Raw genomic sequence first — 27,768 nt, 5'->3', positions numbered from 1 at the left:
TTTAGGGTTACAGACTGAGCCTTAAAGAAACCAATTAAGACTGTAGTATGGGATTCTTCCATTCTATATCTCAGTATAAAACTCAGTTCTATAGATCAATTGATTTTCTCTTTTCATTGTACTCTTCATACTGTAGCAGTTTAGAAAGTGAGATACAGGATTCCTTTACTTTTCACCATCCCTTACAGTAAAAGGTTTGCAGACAACCATCTAATATTGCAAACATCTTGCGCAAATCATATGTAGAGACACACATGTAAGAGAGAGATTTTGATTTAGAGAACAAAGAAGTAGGTGGAACTCAAGAGTTTTGCGCTTCCTTTCTAAGAGTCATTTACTCTGTTGTTACTGTTAACCTTCTGACCTTCATGTTTTCTATAGAGAGTCCTATCAGAGCTTTGGTGAGCTGAGTTGAAGTACCAACACAGACACTAGCCTCAGGTATTTAACTTTCAGCTTGACCTTAAAGAAAATTGAGTGATTTTAGCTTCAGTTAGAAATTCGAGCCCACTTTCTTCTTTATGTCTTTTTAAGTATCTCTTAGAAAAGAAAGCTTTTATTTTCTAAACAGGTTTCTAACTCAAGTTGGCTTATCTTTGGATCTTTTTTATAGAGTGTATAGCAAAGCATTGCATTTCAGAAAGAAGAATTGGAGTATTTTCTAAAGACATAATCTCTTTTTCTTATGGAATGGTCCTTGACCTGCACACTGTGTATGTGTCCCCTTTGTATCCAGCTCAGCAGCAAGCTTTTTATTCACCTCCACTGCCAAGTAAAGGGAGTGTAAACTTAAGGGAAATAATACCAAAGCAAAATACTGTATACAAAGAACTGTGGGTCACTTTGCACCTGGGAGGTGTCTGACTCAAATTACCCTTGTATGGTTCTGCAGCCTGGTTGGGGGCTTAGTGGGTGAAGTAGCAAGATAAGATGTGTGTAGTCTCTGAAACCACAGTTTCTGGTCCAGTAGGGCTGCCCAAGCACTCACCCTGCTGATAACGTACTGCCGTTCGGTTTCTTTTTATATTCTCTTGTCAATCAGTTGGCCTGACACACCTTGGAAAAAACAGCAGTGTACCTGTTGTAGAATATTTGGAATTTCATGTCATTGACTTAGGTCTGAATTCTCCTTCAACCATGCCCTTTGCAGTTTTTCTGAATCCTGCCCTCAAAATTTAGTTATTCTTGTTAAAATAACTGTACTGGTAAGTTGTTTCTCTGGTGCTTTGGACATGTTGGGGATGACTGGATGTACAAAATGCATGTTCGCAAGAATGTCTTTAATTGCATTATATTTTTCCTGCTAAGGATAGTGAAGACTACCTCTTTGGTAGTTAAAAAATTATTTAAAGCCTTCTGATAATGTACTAAACTGCAAACAGATATGAATTCTCAACTAACCACATAAATTCAGTTCTTTGCACACAATACAATAAATCAATGAAACTAGACCTCTGCAAAAGTTTTACCATACAATTTTGGCACAGACGAGTACTCCAGTGTAAGAGATCTACAATCTCCTGATTATCTTCAATATAAAAATGTTCCAATTTCAAAACTATTTTCAAGAAAAATGGCAATAAATCTCCATCATTAAGAGTATTATTTAGTCCATTCCACAGTCACTACAGAAGTGTTCAAGACTTCTAAATTTCATAAAGTAATGGATGGTCTATATCTTAAAATGACTTAGTACTGTCATCATGGATTTTAGATGATATACTGAATACATAAAAATCTTATCTTCTTGGGACTTTCCTGGTTGTCCAGTGGTTAAGGTTTCATGCTTCCAATGCAGGGGGCATGGATTCAATCTCTGGTCAGGGAACTAATATCCCACATGCTGTGTGGTGTAACCAAAATAAAAGTTTTTAGAAATCAGATTTTCTTAGTGTCATTGTTATCAGAAATAAGCAGTATAAGCTTTAAAAAATATGAATGGGAACTTTCTCATTCAATTAAGTAATTCACATTTTATAATTCTTGTTCAACATAACCTTAATCACTAAACTATAAATAGGATTGATATGCCAACATTATTTTAGCTTGTATATTATGTGTTATATAGTGTTTAAGCTGTCTAATCATTTTTAAAAAAGCAGGGAAAATAATGCTCAGTGCGGCATTGTGCTAAACTGAACTAGCACATACAGTTTATATATGTGTTAAACTAAAACTAAAATGAAAGTTTTTTTATAAACTTTATAAACTAAAATGAAAAAAATGTAAACTTTTAATTTTCCCATGAATATATCCACTAACAATTATATCCAGCCACCAGTGACTGTGACAAGTCTTCACACTTACTGAACCTGACATCTCTATTTCTCAGTTAACCTGTTCATTAACATGAATGAAACCAGACTGAGTTATATGGATTTTTAATAATAATTTACTATGAAAACTTCAATAAATGGACAATAAGGATTTGAAGGCAAAGAGTTAAATGAAGATAGTGTGTGTGTGTGTATTTTGTTCTATGGATGGGGTTACCTAAGTCATAAAGAACTGAAGCTGCTTCTGTTTCTAATATCACTTCCTCTGGCAACCAAATCTATTGGTCAAAGAATCCTTTCCCATTTTAGATGAGTTTGAGTAAAATTGTGCCAAAATAAAACTATTTTGGTAGCAAAAAACAGTAGCCATAGTAGCTAAAATCTGCTGGTTCTTAGATGACCTGTGAAACAGCTGGAAATGCTAAGTGAAAAGGAAGAAAACAATCTATTCCAATTTCATATAAATTTGTTTTAAAAGTGGTTATAACATTTCAAAATCAGTATACATTTATATGTTCTAAATACTTTATATATAATAATACTATGTGCTGGGTACTAAGTGCTGGGTACCAAGCAAAAGTCCCTCAAAAGTAAGCTGAGGGGGCAGGACTGAAACACACTTATTCCTCTGGAGCCTGCACTGCCAATCTACTAAGCTCTTCAAATTGGCACAAAAACCAGAGAAAAATGATACTGTGAAGTGTTACTAATGAATAGTATAACAAGAGGAAGTATTTCCTTTAAAAAACTGAAACCTTAAAATGAGTTTTTTAAGTTGCCTCAGACATTATTATAAAAAGACTTCATTTCTAGAGAAATGCAAATCAAGACTATAGTGAGGTACCACCTCACACCAGTTAGAATGGGCATCATTAAAGTCTACAAATAAATGCTGGAGAGGGTGTGGAGAAAAGAGAACCCCCTACAGTGTTGGTGGGAATGTAAGTTGGTGCAGCCACTATGGAAAACAGTATGGAGGTTTCTCAGCAAACTAAAAATAGAATTACCATGTGATCCAGGGTTCCGATCCTGGGAATATATCTGAACAAAACTATAATTCAAAAAGAATACATGCAGCCATTCATAGCAGCACTATTCACAATAGCCAAGACATGGAAACAACCTAATTGTCCATCAACAGATGAATGGATAAGGAAGATGTGGTATGTATATATAATGGAATAATACTCAGCCATGAAAAAGAAGGAAATAATGCCATTTACAGCAACATGGATGCCACTAGAGATTATCATACTAAGTGAATTAAGTCTGAGACAGAAAAATACCATATGATATCACTTATATGTAGAATCTAAAATATGACACAAATGATCCTATCTATGAAGGAGAAACAGACTCACAGACATAGAGAACTGACTTCTAATTACCAAGGAGGCAATTGTCCTAGAGCCAGACATCCTGGAGTGTGAAGTCAAGTGGGCCTTAAGAAGCATCACTATGAATAAAGCAGATGGAGGTGATGGAATTCCAGCTGAGCTATTTCAAATCCTAAAATGTGATGCTGTTAAAGTGCTACACTCAATATGCCACCAAATTTGGAAAACTCAGCAGTGGCCACAGGACTGGAAAAGGTCAGTTTTCGTTCCAATCCCAAAGAAAGGCAATGCTGAAGAATGTTCAAATTATCGCACAGTGGCACTCATTTCACATGCCAGCAGGATTATGTTCAAAATCCTTCAAGCTAGGCTTCAGCAATAGGTGAACCAAAAACTTCCAGGTGTCCATGCTAGATTTAGAAAACGCAGAGGAACAAGAGATCATATTGCCAATATACACTGGATCATAGAAAAAGCAAGGGAATTCCAAAAAAAAATCTACTTCTGCTTCATTGACTATGCTAAAGCCTTTGACTGTGTAGATCACAACAAACTGTGGAATATTCTTAATGACATGGGAACACCAGACCTCATTACCTGCCTCCTGAGAAACCTGTATGTAGGACAAGAAGCAACAGTTAGAACTGGACATGGAACAACAGACGGGTTCCAAATTGGGAAAAGAGTACATCAAGGCTATATATTGAACCCTCCTTACTTAACTTAAATGCAGAGTACATCATTCGAAATGCCAGGCTGGATGAATCACAAGCTGGAATCAAGATTGCCAGGAGAAATATCAACAACCTCAGATATACAGATGATACCATTCTAATGGCAGAAAGTGAAGAGGAATTAAAGAGCCTCTTGATGAAGGTGAAAAAGGAGAGTGAAAAAGCTGGCTTAAAACTCAACATTCATAAAACAAAATTATGGCATCCAGTCTTATCACTTCATGGCAAATAAATGAGGAAAATGTGGAAATAGTGTCAAATTTCATATTCTTGGGCTCCAAAATCTATGCAGATGGTGACTGCAGACACAAAATAAAAGACACTTGCTCCTTGAAAGAATAGCTATGACAAACCTAGACAGTGTTTTAAAAAGCTGAGATATCCCTTTGCTGACATAGGTCCATATAGTCAAAGCTATGGTTTTTCCAGTAGTCATGTATGGATACGCGAATTGGACCATAAAGAAGGCTGAGCACTGAAGAACTGATGTTTTCAAACTGTGGTGCTGGAAAGACTCTTGAGAGTCTCTTGGACAGCAAGGAGATCAAGCTTTAAGGAGATCTTAAAGAAAATCAACACTGAATATTCATTCAAGGACTGCGGCTGAAGTGCCAGTACTTTGGCCACCTGATGTGAAGAGCCAACTCGTTGGAAAAGACCCTGATGCTGGGAAAGATTGAGGGCAAGGGAAAAGGGGGTGACAGAGGATGAGATGGTTGGTTGTCATCACTGACTCAATGGACATGAGCCTGAACAAACTCCAGGAGATAGTGAAGGAGAGGGAAGCTGGGCATGCTGCAGTTCATGAGGTTGCAAAGAGTCAGACATGACTCAGTGACTGAACAACAACAAAGAAGTGAGTGGGTGGGGGGAGGATGGACTGGGAGTTTGGGGTTAATAGATGCAAACTATTATATATAGAATGGGTGGACAACAAGGTCCTACTGTATAGCACCGGGAACTATGTCAATGTCCCCGGATAAACCATAATGGAAAAGATTATAAAAAAGAATGTATATGGATGTACAACTGGTCATTTGGCTGTATAGCAGAAATTAACACAATGTTGCAAATCAACTTTCACTTAAGTTCAGTTGCTCAGTTGCTTCCGACTCTTTGAGACCCCATGGACTGTAGCACCCCAGGCTTCCCTGTCCACCACCAACTCCCGGAGCTTGCTCAAACCATGTCTATTGAGTCGGTGATGCCATCCAACCAACTCATCCTCTGTCATCCCCTTCTCCTCCTGCCTTCAATCTTTCCCAGCATCAGGGTCTTTTCCAATAGTTTTTCACATCAGGTGGCCAAAGTATTGGAGCTTCAGCTTCAGCATCAGTCCTTCCAATGAATATTCAGGACTGACTTCCTTTAGGATTGACTGGTTGGATCTCCTTGCAGTCCAAGGGACTCTCAAGAGTCTTCTCCAACACCACAGTTCAAAAGCATCAACTCTTCAGCGCTCGGCTTCCTTTATAGTCCAATTCTCACATCCATACATGACTACTGGAAAAACCGTAGCTTTAACTGGATGGACCTTTGTTAGCAGTGTAATGTCTCTGCTTTTAAAAATGCTGTCTAGGTTGGTCATAGCTTTTCTTCCAAGGAGCAAGCATCTTTTAATTTCACAACTGCAGTCACCATCTGCAGTGATTTGGGAGCCCCCAAAATAAAGTCTTTCACTGTTTCCACCATTTCTCTATTTGCAATGAAATGATGGGACTAGATCCCATAACCTTAGTTTTCTGAATGTTGAGTTTTAAGCCAACTTTTTCATGCTCCTCTTTCACTTTCAGCAAGAGGCACTTTAGTTCTTCTTCACTTTCTGCCATAAGGGTAGCGTCACCTGCATATCTGAGGTTATTATTATTTCTCCCGGCAATCATGATTCCAGCTTGTACTTCATCCAGTCCAGCATTTCCCATGATGTACTCTGCATATAAGTTAAATAAGCAGGGTGACAATATACAGCCTTGACGTACTCCTTTCCCAATTTGGAAGCAGTCTGTTATTACATGTCCAGTTCTAACTGTTGCTCCTTGACCTGCATACAGATTTCTCAGGAGGCAAGTCAGGTGGTCTGGTATTCCCATCTCTTTCAGAATTTTCCAGTTTGTTGTGATCCACACAGTCAAAGGCTTTGACATAGTCAATGAAGCAGAAGTAAATGTTTTTCTGTAACTCTCTTGCTTTTTTCATGACCCAACGGATGTTGGCAATTTGATCTCTGGTTCCTCTCCTTTTTCTAAATAAGCTTGAACATCTGGACGTTCATGGTTCAAGTACTGTTGAAGCCTGGCTTGGAGAATTTTCAGCATTACTTTGCTAGCATGTGAGATGAGTGGAATTGTGCTGTAGTTTGAACATTCTTTGACATTGCTTTTCTTTGGGACTGGAATGAAAACTGACCTTTTCCAGTCTTGTGGCCACTGCTGAGTTTTCCAAATTTGCTGGCATATTGAGTGCAGCACTTTCACAGCATCATCTGTTAGGATTTAAAATAACTCAACTGGAATTCCATCACCTCCACCTGCTTTGTTTGTAGTGATGCTTCCTAAGGCCTACTTGACTTCACATTCCAGAATGTCTGGCTCTAGGTGAGTGATCATGCCATCATGGTTATCTGGGTCATGATGATCTTTTTTGTATAGTTCTTCTGTGTATTCTTGCCACCTCTTCTTAATATCGTCTACTTCTGTTAGGTCCATACCATTTCTGTCCTTTATTGTCCCCATCTTTGCAAGAAATATTCCCTTGGTATCTCTAATTTTCTTGAAGAGATCTCTAGTCTTTCCCATTCTGTTGTTTTACTCTATTTCTTTGCATTGATCACTGAGAAGGCTTTCATATCTCTCCTTGCTATTCTTTGGAACTCTGCATTCAGATGGATATTCTGCATTCTTTCCTTTTCTCCTTTACTTTTGACTTTGCTTCTTTTCACAGCTATTTGTAAGGCCTCCTCAGACAACTATTTGTCCTTTTGCATTTCTTTTTTTGGGGATGGTCTTGATCACTGATTCCTGTACAATGTCACGAACCTGTATATTACATGAACAGTGGAAGTGAGATTCAAGGGATTAGATCTGATAGACACAGTGCCTGAAGAACTATGGACAGAGGTTTGTGAAATCAACTATACTTCAATTAAATAAATAAATATAAATGTGATATATACATCCAATGGAATACTATTCACTAATTAAAACAGGATAAATTTTTAAATACACTAAAAATAAATAAGTAAAAATAAAAGAATTCCCCTCCAGACACACTGTCACTATGCACAATAAATGTATAATGATAATGATATTCAAATTAAAATCACATCAAAATACCACTAGAATAGCTATAATCCAAAAGACAATACCAAATATTGGCACAAATGTGGAGAAATTGGTAACCTCATATACTTCTGATAGAAATGTACAGCCACTTCAGAAAAGCAGTTTTACAGTTTCGTAAAAATTAAACAAAAGTTTACAAGTAATCCAATGCCATGCCTACGAATCTACCCCAAAAGAAATGAAAACCTTTGTTCACAGAGAATTGTTCACAGCAGCATTATTCATAATAACCAAAAGCTGGAACCAGTCTGGTAAATAGATTTAAGAAAATTTGGCATATCCACACAATTCAGTATTCATTCATGAAAATAACAATGCAATGTAAAGACATTTCAAACAGCCTTGCACCTAAGTATAATCTGAATGTTCCCTGGAATTCACTTGCCCAAGGGTAAGATGAGGGTCACATTTTCATTAACAAAGAGAATGTTACCATTTGGAAGCTGAGTCATTGGAGAATCTTGATAGTCCCTGCCCACAAGTCTCTTCCAGTTATTTCTAGACATCCCCAGGTGATATCAATATTTCACACAAACTTAAGTACCAGTCCATTCTTGTTTTATTCTAAATTTAATTCAACAAAGATTTGTTGAATGACAATATTATGTCATGACTCTGGGAACACAATGATAAAGTCACCTTACCTCCAGGGAGGGGTAAACATGGAGAAACACTAAACAACACTTAATTTTTCTCCAAAACATTCCTAGCCAGTACTGCTTCCCACATGAAATGACTAGCTGCCAGTGCCTACATGGAAAGGTTGTTTCCTTGGTGTTCTACCAGATATTAGTGGTCCTGAGGGACGCTGCTGGTATTATAAAAAGACTGGAATAAGATCTTTCTAACACCATACACAAAAATTAACTCAAAATGGATTAAAGATCTCAACGTAAGACCAGAAACTATAAAACTCCTAGAGGAGATCATAGGCAAAACACTCTCCGACATACATCACAGCAGGATCCTCTATGACCCACCTCCCAGAATATTGGAAATAAAAGCAAAAATAAACAAATGGGATCTAATTAACCTTAAAAGCTTCTGCACAACAAAGGAAACTATTAGCAAGGTGAAAAGACAGCCTTCAGAATGGGAGAAAATAATAGCAAATGAAGCAACGGACAAACAACTAATCTCAAAAATATACAAGCAACTCCTACAACTCAACTCCAGAAAAATAAATGACCCAATCAAAAAATGGGCCAAAGAACTAAATAGACATTTCTCCAAAGAAGACATACAGATGGCTAACAAACACATGAAAAGATGCTCAACATCACTCATTATCAGAGAAATGCAAATCAAACCACTATGAGGTACCATTTCACGCCAGTCAGAATGGCTGCAATCCATAAGTCTACAAGCAATAAATGCTGGAGAGGGTGTGGAGAAAAGGGAACTCTTTTACACTGTTGGTGGGAATGCAAACTAGTACAGCCACTATGGAGAACAGTGTGGAGATTCCTTAAAAAACTGGAAATAGAACTGCCTTATGATCCAGCAATCCCACTGCTGGGCATACACACTGAGGAAACCAGAAGGGAAAGAGACACGAGTACCCCAATGTTCATCGCAGCACTGTTTATAATAGCCAGGACATGGAAGCAACCTAGATGCCCATCAGCAGATGAATGGATAAGAAAGCTGTGGTACATATACACAATGGAGTATTACTCAGCCATTAAAAAGAATACAATTGAATCAGTTCTAATGAGATGGATGAAACTGGAACCTACTATACAGAGTGAAGTAAGCCAGAAAGAAAAACAACAATACAGTATACTAATGCATATATATGGAATTTAGAAAGATGGTAACAATAACCCTGTGTACGAGACAGCAAAAGAGACACTGATGTATAGATCAATCTTATGGACTCTGTGGGAGAGAGAGAGGGTGGGGAGATTTGGGAGAATAGCTTTGAAACATGTATAATATCATGTATGAAACGAGTCGCCAGTCCAGGTTCGATGCACAGTAGTGGATGCTTGGGGCTGGTGCACTGGGATCGACCCAGAGGGAGGGTAGGGGAGGGAGGAGGGTGGAGGGTTCAGGATGGGGAACGCGGGTATACCTGTGGCAGATTCATTTTGATATTTGGCAAAACTAATACAATATTGTAAAGTTTAAAAATAAAATTTAAAAAAAATTAAAAAAAAAAAAAGATCTTTCTCCATCTCTGTCAAGCTTCTTCACTTGGGATCTGAATTGCTTACAAGGTCCTTCATCAGCATCAGTCCCTCACCTTCTCAGGCAACCTGAAAAATAATATGATCTTCCTTCACCTTCCTCTCCTTTTTGTTTCCACTATGATACACTTATACCACTGCCTGTGAACTTATGCATATAGATGTCTGGGCTAGGTGTCAGCTGCACAGACACATATTTTTCTCAGTGAAGTCTAGCATGACAGCTCACTGCATGAGATGTAATCAATTACCAGAAGTGAAAGAAAACCTATTTTTATTTTGATTTTTAATTTTAATACATGTGAAGTTTAATGTTCCTTAAAGAAACATTATATCAGAAGCTGCTCATTTTAATATAAGGTATGTGAATGACCTGGAGAAGGCAATGGCACCCCACTCCAGTACTCTTGCCTGGAAAATCCCATGGACGGAGGAGCCTGGTGGGCTGCAGTCCATGGGGTCGCGAAGAGTCGGACACGACTGTGCGACTTCACTTTCACTTTTCCCTTTCATGCATTGGAGAAGGAAATGGCAACCCACTCCAGTGTTCTTGCCTGGAGAATCCCAGGGATGGAGGAGCCTGGTGGGCTGCCGTCTGTGGGGTCACACAGAGTTGGACACGACTGAAGTGACTTAGTAGCAGCAGCAGCATGTGTATGACCCAGGCATGTATCTACAGTTAGGTATATTAACAACAACAACAAAAAAACTTGTAATAATAGCAGGCCTGAATGAGTCAGAGTTCAATTATGGAAATTACTAATGACAAAATGTTAATGAAAAATGCTATATCAATAGCAGACTTTCAGAAATGTTGTATTAAAGCTTCCCAGCTTTCATGTATAGATTATTTCAATCATAGTCCTTATTTTTTAATGATTTACTTTATTGAAGTTAGTTGATTTATTAATGCTCTCCTTTCTTATACCTTTGAGTATGAAACTAATTTTTTCAGTTGCCTTACAGATTCAAACAAGAAAATAAGCAACATGGAGACATATCATGTTGTGTCCTGATCCCACACAATCACTTTTTTAACTTTTTAAATAATTTTTAAAAATTTAATTAGTTGCCAAGGCATGTGGAATCTCCCTGAACCAGGGATCAAACCCATGTGTACCCTGCATTGACATGTGGATTCTTAACCACTGGATCCTCAGGAAGTCCACATAATCACTTTAATAATGACTGAAATGGGCTTTGCACAAGCAGATGTGAGTAATCCTGTAGTGTCTCTAATACCCAAGCAGTGCAGATAGAGAGATATAGGTTTGCCTTCTTCTCACAGATGTGTATTTGGCCTTTGGCATAGAGGGTAAAGCATCTGCCTGCAATGCAGGAGACCTGGGTTCAATCCCTGGGTCGGGAAGCCATAGGGCTATAGTTACAAAGTTTACAAGATTAGCTACAAAGACTGCTCTCTAAATCACACATTCAATCCCAATATAATTTTAAATCAGGTCTATTAATGTGTAATTTACATATAATAAAGTTCACCCATTTTAATTGTACAGTTTGATGAATTTTGACAAACATGTATACACCATCACAAAGAGAAAGAAAGAAGTTTTAAGTTTTTTAAAGAAAAAAGTTTTCTCATGCTCTCTTGCAGTCAATCTTTTCCCCTCTTCCACTTCCTCACTTAGCATAATACTTCTGACATTCCTCCATGATGTTATATCATCAGTAATTGGGGTTTTTTATTGTTACATAGTACTCCATTTTATGGATATAGCACAATTTATTTATCATTTTGCCAGTTAATAGACATAAGGTTGTTTCCATTTGGGGACTACTGTGAACAAAGCTACTATGAACATTTGTGTATAGATCTTTGTATGGACATATATTTTCATTTCTTTTTGGATAAATACTTAGAAATGGGATTAGTGGGTTGTAAAGTAATTACATATTCAACTTTATAAGAAATTTTCCAAAGTGGCTGTAATATCTTTAAATTTCTCTAACAAAGTTTAGCAGTTCTAGCTGTTCCACATCTTTGTCAGTGCTTGGTATTGGCCTTTTTAAATTAAGTCATTCTAGTATCTAGTGATATTTCATTTGTGATTTTTAATTTGCATTTTCTTATTGACTAACAATATTGAGCAAACTTGCATTTGTTTATTGATCATCTATGTTTTTTTGATGAAGTGTCTATTCCAATCTTTTATTTCAGTTTTTACTGATAATGTCATTTTTATTGAGTTCAGTTGTGTATTCTGAATATAAGTCCTTTATTAGATATACATTTTATAAATATTTTTGCCCAAACTGTGGTTTCTCCTTTCATTTTCTTGAGTATTTTAGAAAAGCAAAATTTTAAATTTTGATGTATTCAAAATTATCATTATTCTTTTACCATTCTTCCTAAGAAATCTTTGCCTAAACAAAGGTACAAAAATTTTATATGTGTTTTTCCCTATGTTTACTTCCAGAATTCTTGTAGTTTAGCTCTTAGATTTAGGTTTTATAACCCATTTCAAGTTAATTTTCATATACAGTGTGAGATTAGGATTGATATTCATATTTTCCATATAGATATACAATTTTTCCAGTTCTATTTGCTTAAAAGACTGTTTCTAGATTCTATTTTGTTCACTGATCCATTGGTTCCAGTACTACATAGGCTTTATTATTGTGGCATTATAGTAAATCTTGAAATAAAATACTATGAGATCTCCAGCTTTGATCTCCTCTTTCAAATTGTTTTGGCTTGTTTAAAACAAATTGTTAGCTTTTATTTCCATATACATTTTATAATCATCTTTTTAATTTCCACCCAAAAAAGTCCACTGGAATTTTGATTGAACTCACATTGAATCTCTAGATAAATCTGGAGATAATTGATATTTTTAAAAATATTTAGTCTTCTGATCTGTGAATATGGTACAGCTTTTCTTTTGTTTGTGTCTTCTGTAATTTCTCTTAACATATGTTGTCAGTGCACAGATCTTGCACATATTTTGTGTTAAATTTATCCCTAGGTATTTCATGTTTTATGCTAAATTAAATGTGTTTTTATTTTGATTTCCAGTTGTTCACTGTTAACACTATAATTTTAAGAAAGAGCTAGATACAGCATTCTGAGTGGTCCTAAATGATAATAATTTCTAATGAAGAAGAAATTATAGCAATAGAATCACTGAATAACTAAAGCAAGTGAAAGAATCATGAATACTGTTAGCAGTCACTTTTATAGTCAAGCATGGAAATTACTATATATTCATAATGAATGATAATACAAAACATAACCAGAGACCAGTAAAGAAGAAAAGGCCCTGGACCTGGAGTCAGGAGGCCCTGACTTGAGTTGTCACCTGCATGCTTAAAAAGTACATAGTCCAAGATAGATAAACCTCGACGAACATTTCCTTCTTTCTCATTTTTTATTCAACTAACAGTTGGTGAGTGTTCACAAAGAGCCAAACACTAAGCTAAGTGCCACTAAATGGGACAAATGCTATACTCCATATCATTAAGGAGTTATAAGGAAAGCTCAAATGAAAAAGAGTTGTATGAAATATCTTAGTATACTAAAATATAATGTGCTTCTATGATTTTTATTATAATTATACCATAAAATCTTCATTTATAAGTGTTATTACTTTAATACAGAGCTCATACCAAAATAAGAAAGTGTCTCTGGAAAAAAAAATTAAATGGATTATAACTAGATAATTCTAAAAGTAATCACTCCATGACACACCCAAACCCTATCTCTTCTATTAACCTGTAATCAAATGATAAAAGTACTATGTAAACCCACAGATATGGATGAAGCCTGATGTGTCATTTTTAAACCCTGCAAAAGGAAAGAACGGGCTTGAAACTTATAAAACTTTTCTTTCCAGATGAAGGAGGTAGGCTTATTAATTTCTATTAATAGGAGACCTTCTGCTAACAGTTTTTCTATTAGAAATCTGGCAAACTCACAGAGATGACAGATGGACTGAGAATTCAGAAGTATGCCAAAAGACTTTATGTAAAGTGATGTAGTCAAAAAATATGCCAGTTTCCTCAGTTATAGATTAATATCCAAACTAAAATATCCCATGTTTTTGGTCAGCATATTATATTAGTTGCTCAAAAACTACTATTTTGCTCTTTGTATCTTTTTAAGGTTTGATTCTCATAAAGGTTTCTGGTGTCAGTTACTGGAAGAAGGTAAAACAAAATGCCTTGGAAAGAGCAAAGGAAGAAAATACCCTCCAATGGATCCTGATGTAAGTATAGAGCTTAAAAATACAAACTAAATAAGCAAAATGATACATAAAAATATATCTTTTATTAGAAAAATGATTAAAATAAAAAATTCACTTTCTAAAAATAAAAAGCAACATTTGGATTGGATGCATCCTGCTTGCTTGTTTTGATTTTTCCAGTGATATATTACCTGTCATGTGAAAATAAAGGCCAACAATAGAATTTGCCATTTGGAATCAGAACAAAGAAGGCAACATCTCATTCCAAAAAGAGATACATTCACAGAAATTTTAGCACTAAAAATATTAACTGAAACCAGGGCAGGAAATATATCAACTGGAAATTAAAAATAGGACCAAAGATTTTATTTTCACTAAGTCACTCTGCAGTGGTAAATGTGGCCTGCATAATAATATTAACTACCGGTATACTAAGTTTTGAACTGCTAATATGATAATAAGATTAAAAAATTAATATATTTCCCAAATATGTAACATACTAGCAGATAATTTAGGCTCTGGAGAATGGAGACACCCACAGTTTGCCATAGACATGTAGCATGTCACGTTTGTTCTGTTCCAAATGGTGCCATGGCCATGGTGGCCACTTAAAGCTACAGTTTTCCCACTTTGTTGGCCCTATATTTCCACTTTAAAGCTTACTACACATATGTTAAAATTTATTAATACTTTGATTTCATAATCAGTCCAGTTAATGTGCAGTTTGGACATAAGAATGCAAGTAGATTGATTTTATTAAAAAAAATAACTAACTCAAAAATTAAAACATTTGAGACTGTTTTCCCACAACGTTTAATATATTGTGGTAACTAAGAATCCTACAGTGGTCTGAGAATCCTAACGTGGTCTGAACTTATCTCAATCCTTTTTAATTCTTGAAGACTTTCAGGACCTTTTTTTTTTTTTATTCCAATCTTATAGAGACAGAGCTTTGTCCTCACTAAACTCATAATTAAATTCTACCTAAAAGACATTCTGGGGGTTCTTTTGATAAACAAAGGGTACTCTCAGAGCTACAGTTTTCTTTGGTGGATTATTAAAATATACCTTCAGTGCACTATGAAAACAGCACACATTAATAAATATTCAAGGGTGATTTCCATAGCATTTCAAGACGGCAATATAAAATGTTTCATTTTCATGTATGTCAAAGCTATTTCTCTGTATATTCATTGAAACTAAAACATTTAAGACACTGTAGAACATCTTTCTTAGCATTTTATTTTACTCCCATCAAACATATACTGAGACATGATATTAAATTCATGGTAGAGAAAGATTAAAAATCTAAAACTTTTCAGGATATTACTAGTTCCATACTTCTCAATAAGGTTTCTATGTAATACATTCCTAAGATGTTTTTTCTCAAACACCTCTGACATCAGATATGTGGGTTTTTCCATACCAAGCAATTCTGTAATTTTCTGCAGACACCAGGTAGGTGTCCTATAATTTAATCCAATTCTGACACCAACTACCCAGGGTTAAGTACAGTCCCCTCAGATTAAGGGCTCAGTCCCACAAAACTGCCAGGTTATTCACACATCTGTCCAACTTGGCTACAAATCAGGGTTCCCAAGAATTCCTCCCCAGGTTTTATAATTTGATGTAATGACTCACATGCCCCAGAAATACTTTACTTCCTATTATTATAAATGCAGAGGTACACAGGACAAGGTCCAGAAGGGTCCTGAGCACCAGAGCTTCTCCTCTAGCAACCAGCCCCCGTCTGAAGCTATCTAGGGACCCATACGAGTCACTTCATTAGCATAAACTTGGGCAAAGTTTAAAGGAACTTACTGTATATAACAAAAGACACTCTTTTCACCCCTGTAACTCAGGAAATTACAAGGGTCTTAGGAGCTCTCTGCCGGAACCAGAGTCATTATTTGAGGGAGTAGGGTGGCTGACTTCATACAGAAATGCCCAGACAGGAGGCGAGAGAAAGGCATCTTTCCTGGAGGTAATGAAAACACAAATGCGTAGAACAGATTCGAGTAGGCAGTACTGTCACCACACTGCTTGCTTCTCCTTCTACTACAGAAAACACACCAGTACCCTTCCCCACAAGTATCACCGAAACATCACAGGATACATTTGATCCTGGAAATTACGATCTGGCGGATTATTAGGCTTCCACTTTGGCTTTGTTTATCAAAATATATTATAGGAAAGGAATAAAAGCTGACATTTTGAATGAACCACTGAGTCAATTACCTCTCCAAATCAAAAGCACTTGATAGTTTCTTTAATAATAGTCCAATAAACAACCTGTTACTGGATTTATTATATGATTTCTTCTTTGATCATGTTTTATATTATATAAGTATACATTATTATTCCTTTTATTACATTAATTTCCTGTGGGTTTGCATGAAATGGACTATATTGGCATACATTAGCATATATTCTATCTGATTTGCCATCTAAAATAGTACCCTTTCTGAACAATCATCAGATAACAATGTATGTAAATTCTGCATATCACTGAATTCTGTCCTAGTAATTCGTGGCCTGAACATATTAGACTCTCAAATAGGACATGTTGTACTTTACAAATCTCTTATCAGTTATCTTGCCATAGGAGGGAGCAGAAGAAGAAGGGGTACTTGATTATGGGAACCAACATACTCACTTAATAGGGCACAGGACAAGGGTTTGGCTGCTAATACAGGCTGTCAGGTTTGAAAATAATGCCAAAAAAGCCAATACATTGAGATGTAGTTGAGATAATCCTCCATATCAGGAGGTACGATACTGATATGAAACCCCAAGGGAATGTAGGAAGAATGTGGATCTCAGGAGGTTCAATTCTAAAGTTAGTTGAGATGCTGGAGAATCCTTTGTCACATGGGAAATACTGGGGAGCAAGCTGGCAGGATGTAGGCAGTCCCAGGCTGCTGTTGCCCCAGGAAGAGGAGCAATGCAAAGGGAGATGTTAGGAGAGAATGGTGGGGAAGCCTCTACACAAAGGCCTCGGGCTCAGCCCTGGATTCCAGGTCTGGCTGGCATCAGAGGAGGCACAGAATGATCAGACCCCCAGACAGAGGATCTGGGAATATGTTTTGTCTCCACCTTTCTCTGGCCAGGGTATGCTAACTGGGCCTGTCGGTGGTTTTAGAGCTGATGACTGAGGAGACCCAAAACAGAGAGAAGCAGGGAGATTGACACATGAGCCACACAAAGGTTTGGGTTCTCCCTTGATGGCAGTGATGGTTACAGTACAGCACAAATGTTCAGTCTTGTTCCAGTGATCGTAATTCCTGCAAAAACCACTATGTTACATTGAAGTTATCAACATAAAATGACATGTTTTTCGATGGCATTTAAGATGGGGTACCAGACATGATATTTTAAGAGAACAGCAGAATAAGATAAGATTAATTTAAAATTAATCTTTTAAAGATTCAACTGAACAGAAACCCTCAGAATAATAAAGTGGAGAGGTACAGATGAAGATCCAGAAACCCACCCTCCATGACATTCCCAACCACAGTCATTTGAACTCTATATAAATCCCACTAAACACCACCTTACAACACAGCACTTTCCATTTCTTACAATTTCAATTATTAAAATATTTTCCTTTATTAAAGGGAAATCTACATCCTTGTAAATCAGGATAGTTTTCAAGGCATTCCTTTCCTTCCTTGGGTCAAATAGTGCAAATATATCAGGTTATGGGTTTACCTGATTTACCTGCTGTATTTTTAAGGTTTACCACAGTACTGTTTTAACAGTGAGTATTTTGTGTATGCTTTAAAAGTGCTCTTAAGAAAATATCATCTTCAAATTCTACATGTAAATTAATGATGACAAAAGAGTGTTTTATTTTATAGATTTATCAAGCCAACTCTTGCTCCAAAGCCAGAACGGTTTTAATAGAGCATAATACTGGAACCAATCAGTTGTTACAGCTATATTTCTAAACTCAATCTAGCTATTTGAACATTTAATTCTGCACAAATAAACCACATGTTTAATACAAAAGCCTTTCCCTAGTGAAAACATTTATGTGTTTGGACTGTGTATTTTGATGAACAGAGTCACTACGTTTTGTTGTTCAGCCACTAAGTCATATCTGACTCTTTGTAACTCCATAGACTGCAGCACACCCCAGTCCTCTGTCCTCCACTATCTCCTGGAGTTTGCTCAAATTCATGTCCATTGAGTCAGTGAAAATATCCAACCATCTTATCCTCTGCCACTCCCTTCTACTTTTGCCTTCAATTCTTCTCAGCATCAGGGTCTTTATCAATGAGTCAGCTCTTTTGCATCAGGTGGCCAAAGTGGTGGAGCTTCAGCTTCAGCATCAGTCCTTCCAGTGAATATTCAGGGGTTGATTTCCTTTAGGATTGACTGGTTTAATCTCCTTGCTGTCCAAGGGACTCTCAAGAGTATTTTCTGGCACTACAGTTCAAAAGCTTCACTTCTTCAGCACTCAGCTTTCTTTATGGTCCAACTCTCACATCCATACATGACTACTGGAAAAACCATAGCTTTGACTAGACGGACCTTCCAGATGTTTTTTCTAGAACTCACTTGCTTTCTCCGTGATCCGGCAAATGTTGGCAATTTGATCTCTGGTTCCTCTGCTTTTTCTAAATCCAGTTTGTACATCTGGAAGTTCTCAATTCACGTACTGCTGAAGCCTAGCTTGAAGGACTTTGAGCATAACCTTACTAACATGTGAAATGAGGATAACTGTACAGTAGTTTGAACATTCTTTGGCATTGCCTTTCTTTGGGATTGGAATGAAAACTGACCTTGTCCAGTGGCTACTGCTGAGTTTTCCAAATTTGCTGACATGTTGAGTGCAGCACTTTAACAGCATCATCTTTTAGGATTTGAAATAACTCAGCTGAAATTCCATCACTTCCACTAGCTTTGTTCATAGTAGTGCTTCCTAAGGTCCACCTGACTTCACATTCCAGGACGTCCAGCTCTAGGTGAGTGACCACATCATCGTGGTTATCTGGGTCATTAAGAACTTTCTTGTATAGTTCTGTGTATTCCTGCCACTTCTTCTTAATCTCTCTCCTTAAGTCCTTACCGTTTCTGTCCTTTATCATGCCCGTCCTGGCATGAAATGTTCCCTTGAGATCTCCAATTTTCTTGATGATATCACTAGTCTTCCCCATCCTATTGTTTTCCTCTATTTCCTCTATTTAACAAGACCTTCTTATCTCTCCTTGCTCTTCTCTGGAACTCTGCATTCAGATGGGTATATCATTCCCTTTCTCCCTTGCCTTTCACTTCTATTCTTTCCTCAGCTATTTGTAAAGCCTCCTCAAACAACCACTTCAGCTTCTTGCATTTCTTTTTCATTAGGATGGTTTTGGTCACTGCCTTGGGTACAATATTACAAACTTCCATCCATAGTTCTTCAGGCACTGTGTCTACCAGATCTAATCCCCTGAATATATTTGTTACTTCCACTATATAATCATAAGGGATTTGATTAGGATCAAAGCTGAATGGGCTAGTGGTTTTCCCTACTTTCTTCAGTTTAAGCATGAATTTTGCAATAAGGAGCTCATGATCTGAGCCACAGTCAGCTCCAGGTCTTGTTTTTGCTAACTGAATAGAGCTTCTCCATCTTTGGCTGCAAGGAACATAGTCAGTATGATTTCATCACCATCTGGTGATGTCCATATGTAGAGTCATCTTTTGAGTTATTGGAAATGCTATAACTAACATGTTCTCTTGACAGAACTCTGTTAGGTTTTGCCCTGTTTCATTTTGTACTTCAAGGCCAAACTTGCCTGTTATTCTGGGTATCTCTTGACGTCCTACTTTTGCATTTCAGTCCCCTGTGATGAAAAGGACATCTTTTTGGGGTGCTAGTTCTAGAAGGTGTAATAGGTTTTCATAGAACCAGTCAACTTCAGCTTCTTTGGCATCAGTGGTTGGGGCATAGACTTGGATTACTATGATACTGAATGATTTGCCTTGGAAACGAACCAAGATCATTCTGTCATTTTTGAGGCTGCACCCAAGTATTGTATTTTGGATTCTTTTGTTGACTATCTGGTGCTAAATAAATAGTCTGCATGCTTAAAATCAATTTTAAGCCACGTGTAAATATCTACAGATATAAATAAACATCATCAAAGTATATGAAGTATACTCCAACAAATAAAATTGAATGTCCTTGTATCTCCTCCTCCCACCTCAGAGCAGAGCATTTCTATCCAGCTACTATCGTGACCACAACGTGGAACTCTCCAAGCTGCTGCACAGACTGGGACAGCCTCTGCCATCTTGGCTGAGGCAGGAGCTGCAGAAAGTGAGATAGCACTGTGAGGAAGCGTGAGAATGCATCTCTGTGGAATGCTCACCTCTCCCAGAGCTTCCAGGAGCTACCAAAAGGTGGTTTAAAAATATACCTCTTCAAATGAGAAAAGAAAAACAAAGGTCTTTCCATGTGCTGGCACGTGGATGATTAGAAACAAAACTAAACTAAACTAAAAGTATTTGTTACAAGCCTTGAGGCCTATGGCCTTTCTCTTAACCCATATCTGAGCCTGTGGGGTTATTGGAGACTACTGTGCACTCATGTGTTAATCAATAGCAACCAATATAAATATCAAATACCAATGCAGAACTGTTCCATTTCGTAGTAATATTTACACTTTTATATATCAACTAAGATTATGTCTCTGTAGACTTTTAGGCTGCTGTTTGCCTGTAGAATGTTTTCTTATTCTTTGATTCTATAAAATGTCCTACAAAACAAAAAGTAAACATCACAATGTAGCATAAAGCGCCAGAGGCCTAATGCCCATGAAAACTGCTTGCAAAAATATAAAATCCACTGAAGTATTTAGAAAGAATTATAATTTACAATTTGTCCTAGATCAGAGAATGGTAAAGTTATATCTGAGCTTTATCTGCATCGAAAAAAAAAGATAAGTGTTATAGAAGGAAAAAAGTGATTTTTCATCCACATAGTCTAGTGCATTTCTGTAAAAGTTTCCAATGTTTCTATCATTACATAATTATTATTCTGAAAGGTATGTTGTACCAGATATTGGATGGGAAATAGAAACACACTGAGTATACCAAAACAGTAAGAAGCAATATAAAGTGTCTGCTAAATCCTCTAAAAGCGAGAAATTGTAGGGGTCTGAAGATATCTGATTGACAACTTATGTCCCTTTGCTGTGAGCTGCAGATCAACTCGAGTAGTTCTCACTGGTTCTACAGAAATGTTTGCTCAGAATCTGAGGTCTATGTCATCTCCAGAAACAGACTGACTTTTTAATGTAAACAACTTTTTCTTAATGCTCCCAAGGGAAAAAACCTATTAACTGAAATCTAAGGACAGTTTCTCCAGATGATATGTTGGGTTATTTACGTTTAAATACAGAAAAATTACATTTTTTCAGATAATTCAAAATGAAATTGTATAATGCAGAGATCTGTGACAAAAAACAAATTAATGTAGGATTTTTAATCTCAGATTTGCAATGGTACAAGACAGAAAAAGATAATCAAAGCCCAGTGCCATTTTTTTAGAACATTTTATACATCACTTTCATGAAAGACAATAGAACACAGTTAAATTTATGGGTTATCTACTAAATTAAATGGGGAAAGTACCAAGATGAGCCAGGCATGGTTCTTAAAATATATTTTACACTTAAATTTTTAATGATTATATGATTAATAAAGTATTCCAAAAAGAAAAGAATGTCATGCTGATTTTCCTGTGCTTATATTTAGTTTTTAAATATACTATACACATAAGAAATTTAAGTAGTAAATAAATTCCTTGCTATAACTTTATAAGCTTTTATGAATGTTAATCAAAAGTATGATTAGAAAAAAAATTATGCCCAGTTTCATTATAATATGAAACTATTATGGCCATTATAATATGTGAAATTGAACTCTATCAACTATTCACTAATTAGAAAACAAATTTTGAGATACTTTCACTAACTATTCATTTCTAAAATTGTATTATATTAATTAAATGTTTTAAAGTTTTGTATACCCAAATGATAAGCCAATTTTTAAACAAACAAGCTATTAGCAGAAAGAATTAGACAAAGAACCAGATTTTAAGATCCCTGACAGTAAAAGCAAAATCAAAGTCATTTGGACAAAGATGGTAAAGTCAGTCTTCATGCTTACCACTACCTTTTACGAACAGCACATACCTAACATACTAGAAAATGAATATACTCTTTAATCGTCATTATTTTAAGAAAATTAGCTTAAGAGGGTCAAACATAGTGAGAACAGGCCCCAGGAGTTACATACGGTATTGTATTTTCATTTTGACAACACTTCTACTGATTTAAAAAAAAAGAAAGGAAAAGAAAAACAATGCATTTACGCTCCAACGATGAGATGTGCATTTAAACTTCTAAACAAAGCTCCTAATGGTGTAATTCTGTCTGGGTAAACTGAGTCAACTAAACAGCTTACCCTTTAAGAAATGTCAAAAACACACTGGATGCTTGTGGGATGAAAGGAGAAATTTACTCATTCATAATATAGATATTATGCTACCTAGAGCAGCAAACCTTTGAAAGAAATTTTGATCACTCAGTGTATCTGGAAGACAACTCAAAATCTAGGGGACATGCACACTTACTACATTGGATGCTCTGGGTGGTTGTCATGTTCTTCTGAAAGTAACATAAATACAGATGGGGAAAGAAACAGATAATGTGATTTCAAACTAGCTTTGTATGGCATTCTTTTTTCATTGCTTAAAATATGAAACTTCCTCAGGAAGAAATGAAATGGTTATTTCAGTGTTTATAGCTATAATATTCTTGTCATTCACATTGAATGAAAATTAATGGAAACATTTTTTTTTCTGAGTTTTTTAAAATAAAAAAACTGGATATAATTCTGATAGTAGCATGGTACCTCATATGTACAACAATAAACTGTGATAAGAAAAGAGTTTGAGCCTGGTGATTTTAGGTAACAAAAAGGCATTTGTTTGATAGTTGGTGTTTGCCTGTGACCAAGTGGGAGGTGGTCATAGAACATAGATACCACTAATAAAATTCAAAATGGAGAGATGCATGGAAAACTTCCCAGGAAGACATGAGTTTTATTTTTAATGATATAACCTTAAACAGATCTTCTAATAAATATTAGTTAGTTTTTGTTTAGTTCTAGTAGATATAAAACATTTCTTAGGGTCACTCATGAGACCAGAAAGTGAGAAGGGCACACAGCTGCTACTTAACAGACTTGAAAACCTGAAGTATTAGCATCTCTTACTCCTAGTGCTCTGCTCTGCTCCCCACAAATCAGCTGCTTTCTTTAGAGCTTTATATGGAGAATCCCAGGGACGGGGGAGTCTGGCGGGAGAGTCGGACACGACTGAAGCGACTTAGCAGCAGCAGCAGCAGCAGCTAGTCTCTCTCTAATCGCCAGTCCAGGTTTGATGCAGGATACAGGATGCTTGGGGCTGGTGCACTGGGATGACCCAGAGGGATGGTATGGGGAGGGAGGTGGGAGGGGGGTTCAGGATGGGGAACAAGTATATACCCATGGTGGATTCATGTTGATGTGTGGCAAAACCAATACAATATTGTAAAGTAAGTTACCTCCAATTAAAATAAATAAATTTATTAAAAAAAATTAGCAAAACAGACCATCTCTGCAAAAAAAAAAAAAAAAAGGAGGGGATCAGGAGAGTTAGACATTTATCTACATTTTCCACAAAACTTTATTTTCTCTATTCCAGTCACTTTCCTTGCTAAACATCAGGCTTTCCCATGTTGCAGCCCACCCTGTCATCATACACCAGTTGATTCTTCATAGGATTATCTCCCAGACACACAGTTCTCCAGTCTACGATACACCTGACCCCCAATTTTCTATGTGTGTCATCCTATATTCTATTTACTCTGAGACCAACTGCTGAGTAGTTAATAAACCAACCCCATCAATGTTAGTGGCTTATAATGACTTACAATATTTTACTTTCAAGAGATAGCAGCACTGCATTTTCCAGGAGATGTGTTTAAGGCTCACTGATGAGGAGGCACCAAACAGTTCAAATATTTCAGAAGGAAGGGATTTCTCTATTTTCAAATTATTCTCTATTCTGAGTTCTATTCTGCCAAAACTGACACAGCGTGGTTACCACCTACAGCATGGCTACTGCCTTCATCCTGCCCACCCCACCCCACGCACACACACACCCATCCCCAAATAGTTAGGAGTCATGGAAAGAGCAATGAATCCCTGTGGTGGATAAGAAATTATTTGTGTTGGCTTGACATGTTTAACTTCTTTTCACTTTACCTAAAAGCAAACTAAATTTTATAAGGTCAAGCCATTAATTTATGCTTTGAGGATAAGAGCTAAAGACACAATGTGTCATTGATTCCATTCCCAGAAAAACCTAGAATTTACTTTGAGTAAGCCTTTCACCTGTGGCCAATGGTAGCTAAGAGAATTTAAGGGCCATTTCTCCCCATCCAGTGCTACTACAAGTTCCTGCTATTTTGTCCTCAATTTATTGTCTACACAGTTCTCTATATATTCAATTTCTTAACAAAAGTCACAAAAATGTATTCATTTATTTATTAGCAGGTGAAATTTATTCTTGCCCTCCACTTCCACCTTCTTCCTTTAATCCTGTACTTATCTTACTCATTGAGTTTCTATCATTTCTCAGTCTATTCCCGAAAGTTATAGACACAAAGATTAATAGATCACTAAAATTGGAACCTGCTATATTTTCACTATCCCCTTTTTAGAAAAAGAAGAATCATGAATAGTGTCAGTGTTTAAAAAAGACATCCACTAGCCAGATTCAGGTCAAATATTTTATTTGCCTATCAATTCCTTCCACAGAAGTTAAAGCAAATTTCACAAATTAAATACTCACAGTATAAAGTCTCCAAGATATTGCTAGGAAGAATGTATTTACCCACACTTTTTCATATAGAAAACAGAATTAAACTGAATGAAATGTGAAACATTTCCAAAGCACCCAGGATCTGTGACAAATCTTACATAAAACCGTCTATATCAAGCTGTTTCTTGGTTATGAGGGAATAAATTAGGTGTAGGAAATGCCTGCTGTCTGCATTTCTGATGCCAAAATGCTCTTCTTCAAATCAGTAAGTGAAATGGAAGGCAGATCTTGCTCTTAAATATTATGCATAATTTATACAGTTGGACCAGAAAGATTGGTCTTCTTTTCTCTATTTGGTAAATACTATTCTCAATCTGAATTTTTCAGTTTCAACCAGTTTAAACAGAAATGCAAGCTCAAAATGCGATATACTCTTAGGGCTACAGTGTATTTTTTTAGAACATAATTTATGTCTTTCAAAGTAAACAAAACTTTTAAAAACCCACAAAACATATACTATCAAAAACAAAGGGTCTGCGTTACAGACATATAAATAAATTGACAAATTTAAAAGAAGTTAAAGACTCTAATTTTAAAAACAATAAAAAGCTATGAAAATGTAATACTGACCAATTTTCATTCCCACCTGGGACCAACTTGATGAAACCATGTTGCTTCTATCCCCAATTAAGGATACCCTAAGTACAACTGGAATCACAGACAGAATCAACTGGACTAATATAGATGTTGGCCCTGATATCGGTTCTTAACCAAAACAACACTGAGTCAGTCAGTTTTCCTTTAGGGCCTCAATTTCCCCATCCTTCAGTGGAAGAAGCCAAATGAGATTATTGGTACCAGCTCCTTCCCTTGTTCCATTTTATCACCATTTATTATGACATGTGGCTCTCTCTGTCTCTCACATTCTGCTACAGGCAGGAGCCACAAATTATCTAGGTGGGAAAGCTGGAGGCAGGAGTGGGGTCTGAGTATTTCAATCCCTCCTCCCTCACTTCTGTTTGGAGAATACTCTGGTCTGCTTTTGGCCTGTGGTAAGTTCAGCAGAAATCTATTTTTAAATACATTATTTAAGGCCACAAACATAACCAAAGGAACAAAAAACAAAATATAAATACACACTTTAAAAAAATAGGAAGATGCCCAAGACGGTAAATGAGTTAAACATTTACACACATCAAAGAATAAGGGTCTAAATGAGCCAAACCTCTCGTCCTTCATGTGTGAACCTACAGAGGATGCTTCAAGTTGACAAACCAAGATGATAAGGTGAATGATAGTTGGTATTATGGAGGCAATCAACACAACTCAGATATGAATGGTTACTTACCTTTGATAAATGGGGCTGGAGAGGGAGAGGCATTTGAGTTTTCATTTCCAAGTGCATGTGCTACTTAGTACCAATAGTAACAGAAATAATCTATCAGTTTTTAAAAAATAAGTATAAATATTCAGGCCCAACAGTAATTGGCAACTGATTTTAGCATCAGCTGGTGGATGTTATCCAGGAGACTAACTGGTAGGCAAGACCTCTGTGGCGATACAGAGCCTTACTTAGTGCTTACATGGCTCTCAAAGCAGAGTCTGTGGTCCCCCGGCAGACCCAAGTCCTTTTCAGGGAATCTGCATGGTCAGAACTATTTTCATAATAATACCAGCTTATCATATTCCCTTGTCATTGTGCTGATATTTTCACTGTTTTTGCAAGAGTAATAATGGGTCAAACTGCTGGTGCTTTAACAGAAGTCTCCTGGTCACTGTACTCCCCACCATCACACACTCATTTACAAAGTCAGCTTCAGTTAAGAAAACACGCAACAAGGCAGTAAGAATTATTAATACCATTCAGTTTCATCCCCTCAATACCTATCTTTTTAATATTTCTCTGTTCAAAATGTGACACATACCTGGAGTACCTCCACCATACACTGAAGTAGATAGCTGTCTCAAGGAAAAGCACCTGAGCAATTATTTGAGTTGCAAATTGAACTTCTTTTTTAATTTATTTAATCTGACAAAAACTACTCGCCTCACTCATAGAACATCATTTTGACTTAAAAGAATGGCAGGAACTACGATTATTCAAACTTGAGAATTTTAAGACTTTTATTAATGAAAAAAGTGAGCCTGTCACTTTAAGAAAAACAATTAACAATAAATAACAGTATTTATTGCCAATGATAAAATTTGAGCTTTCAAGTGAAAATTAGAATGTTGTAGATCTTGTGTGCATTACTTGGAGCTTAACCACATACTATTATTTAAATACTTTCTCTGATGAGACTGATGGTGATATTAACAAATACGATCTTTTAATATTATATATTAAAATGTACCAATGTTTGGCAGATCTGAATAGTAAATGAGTATTTTCCAAACAACTGATGTATGAGGTTACAAAAATCTTTCTATGTAGTGCAACCATTATAATGGTAAAACACCCATTCTTAGGCAAGATACCCTAATAGTTTTTAATGTAGCAGAGTGTGAAAAGGTCTTTGATTTGGTTTCAGATTCCACATTACAAATAGCCTCTAAGAAAATACCACTTGTCAAGTTTTAGCATAGTATCAAAGAAAAATATCCACAATTACCTGAAAGGCTATAAGCATACACTCCCCTTTCCCAAACACTTATTTGGGTAAGCTTAGATTTTCTCTACACACTTCACCAAAAGCAACATCAAAACAGACTGAATGCAAAAACAGAAATCAGAATCCACCTGTCTTCCACCTAAACCTCTTCCAACAACACAAGAGAAGACTCTACACGTGGACATCACCAGATGGTCAACACCGACATCA

Source organism: Bos taurus, chromosome 6, assembly GCF_002263795.3.
Source record: "Bos taurus isolate L1 Dominette 01449 registration number 42190680 breed Hereford chromosome 6, ARS-UCD2.0, whole genome shotgun sequence".
Taxonomy (NCBI): Eukaryota; Metazoa; Chordata; class Mammalia; order Artiodactyla; family Bovidae; genus Bos; species Bos taurus.
The sequence above is the reverse complement of the archived record's forward strand: the minus strand, read 5'-3'. Positions refer to the sequence as shown.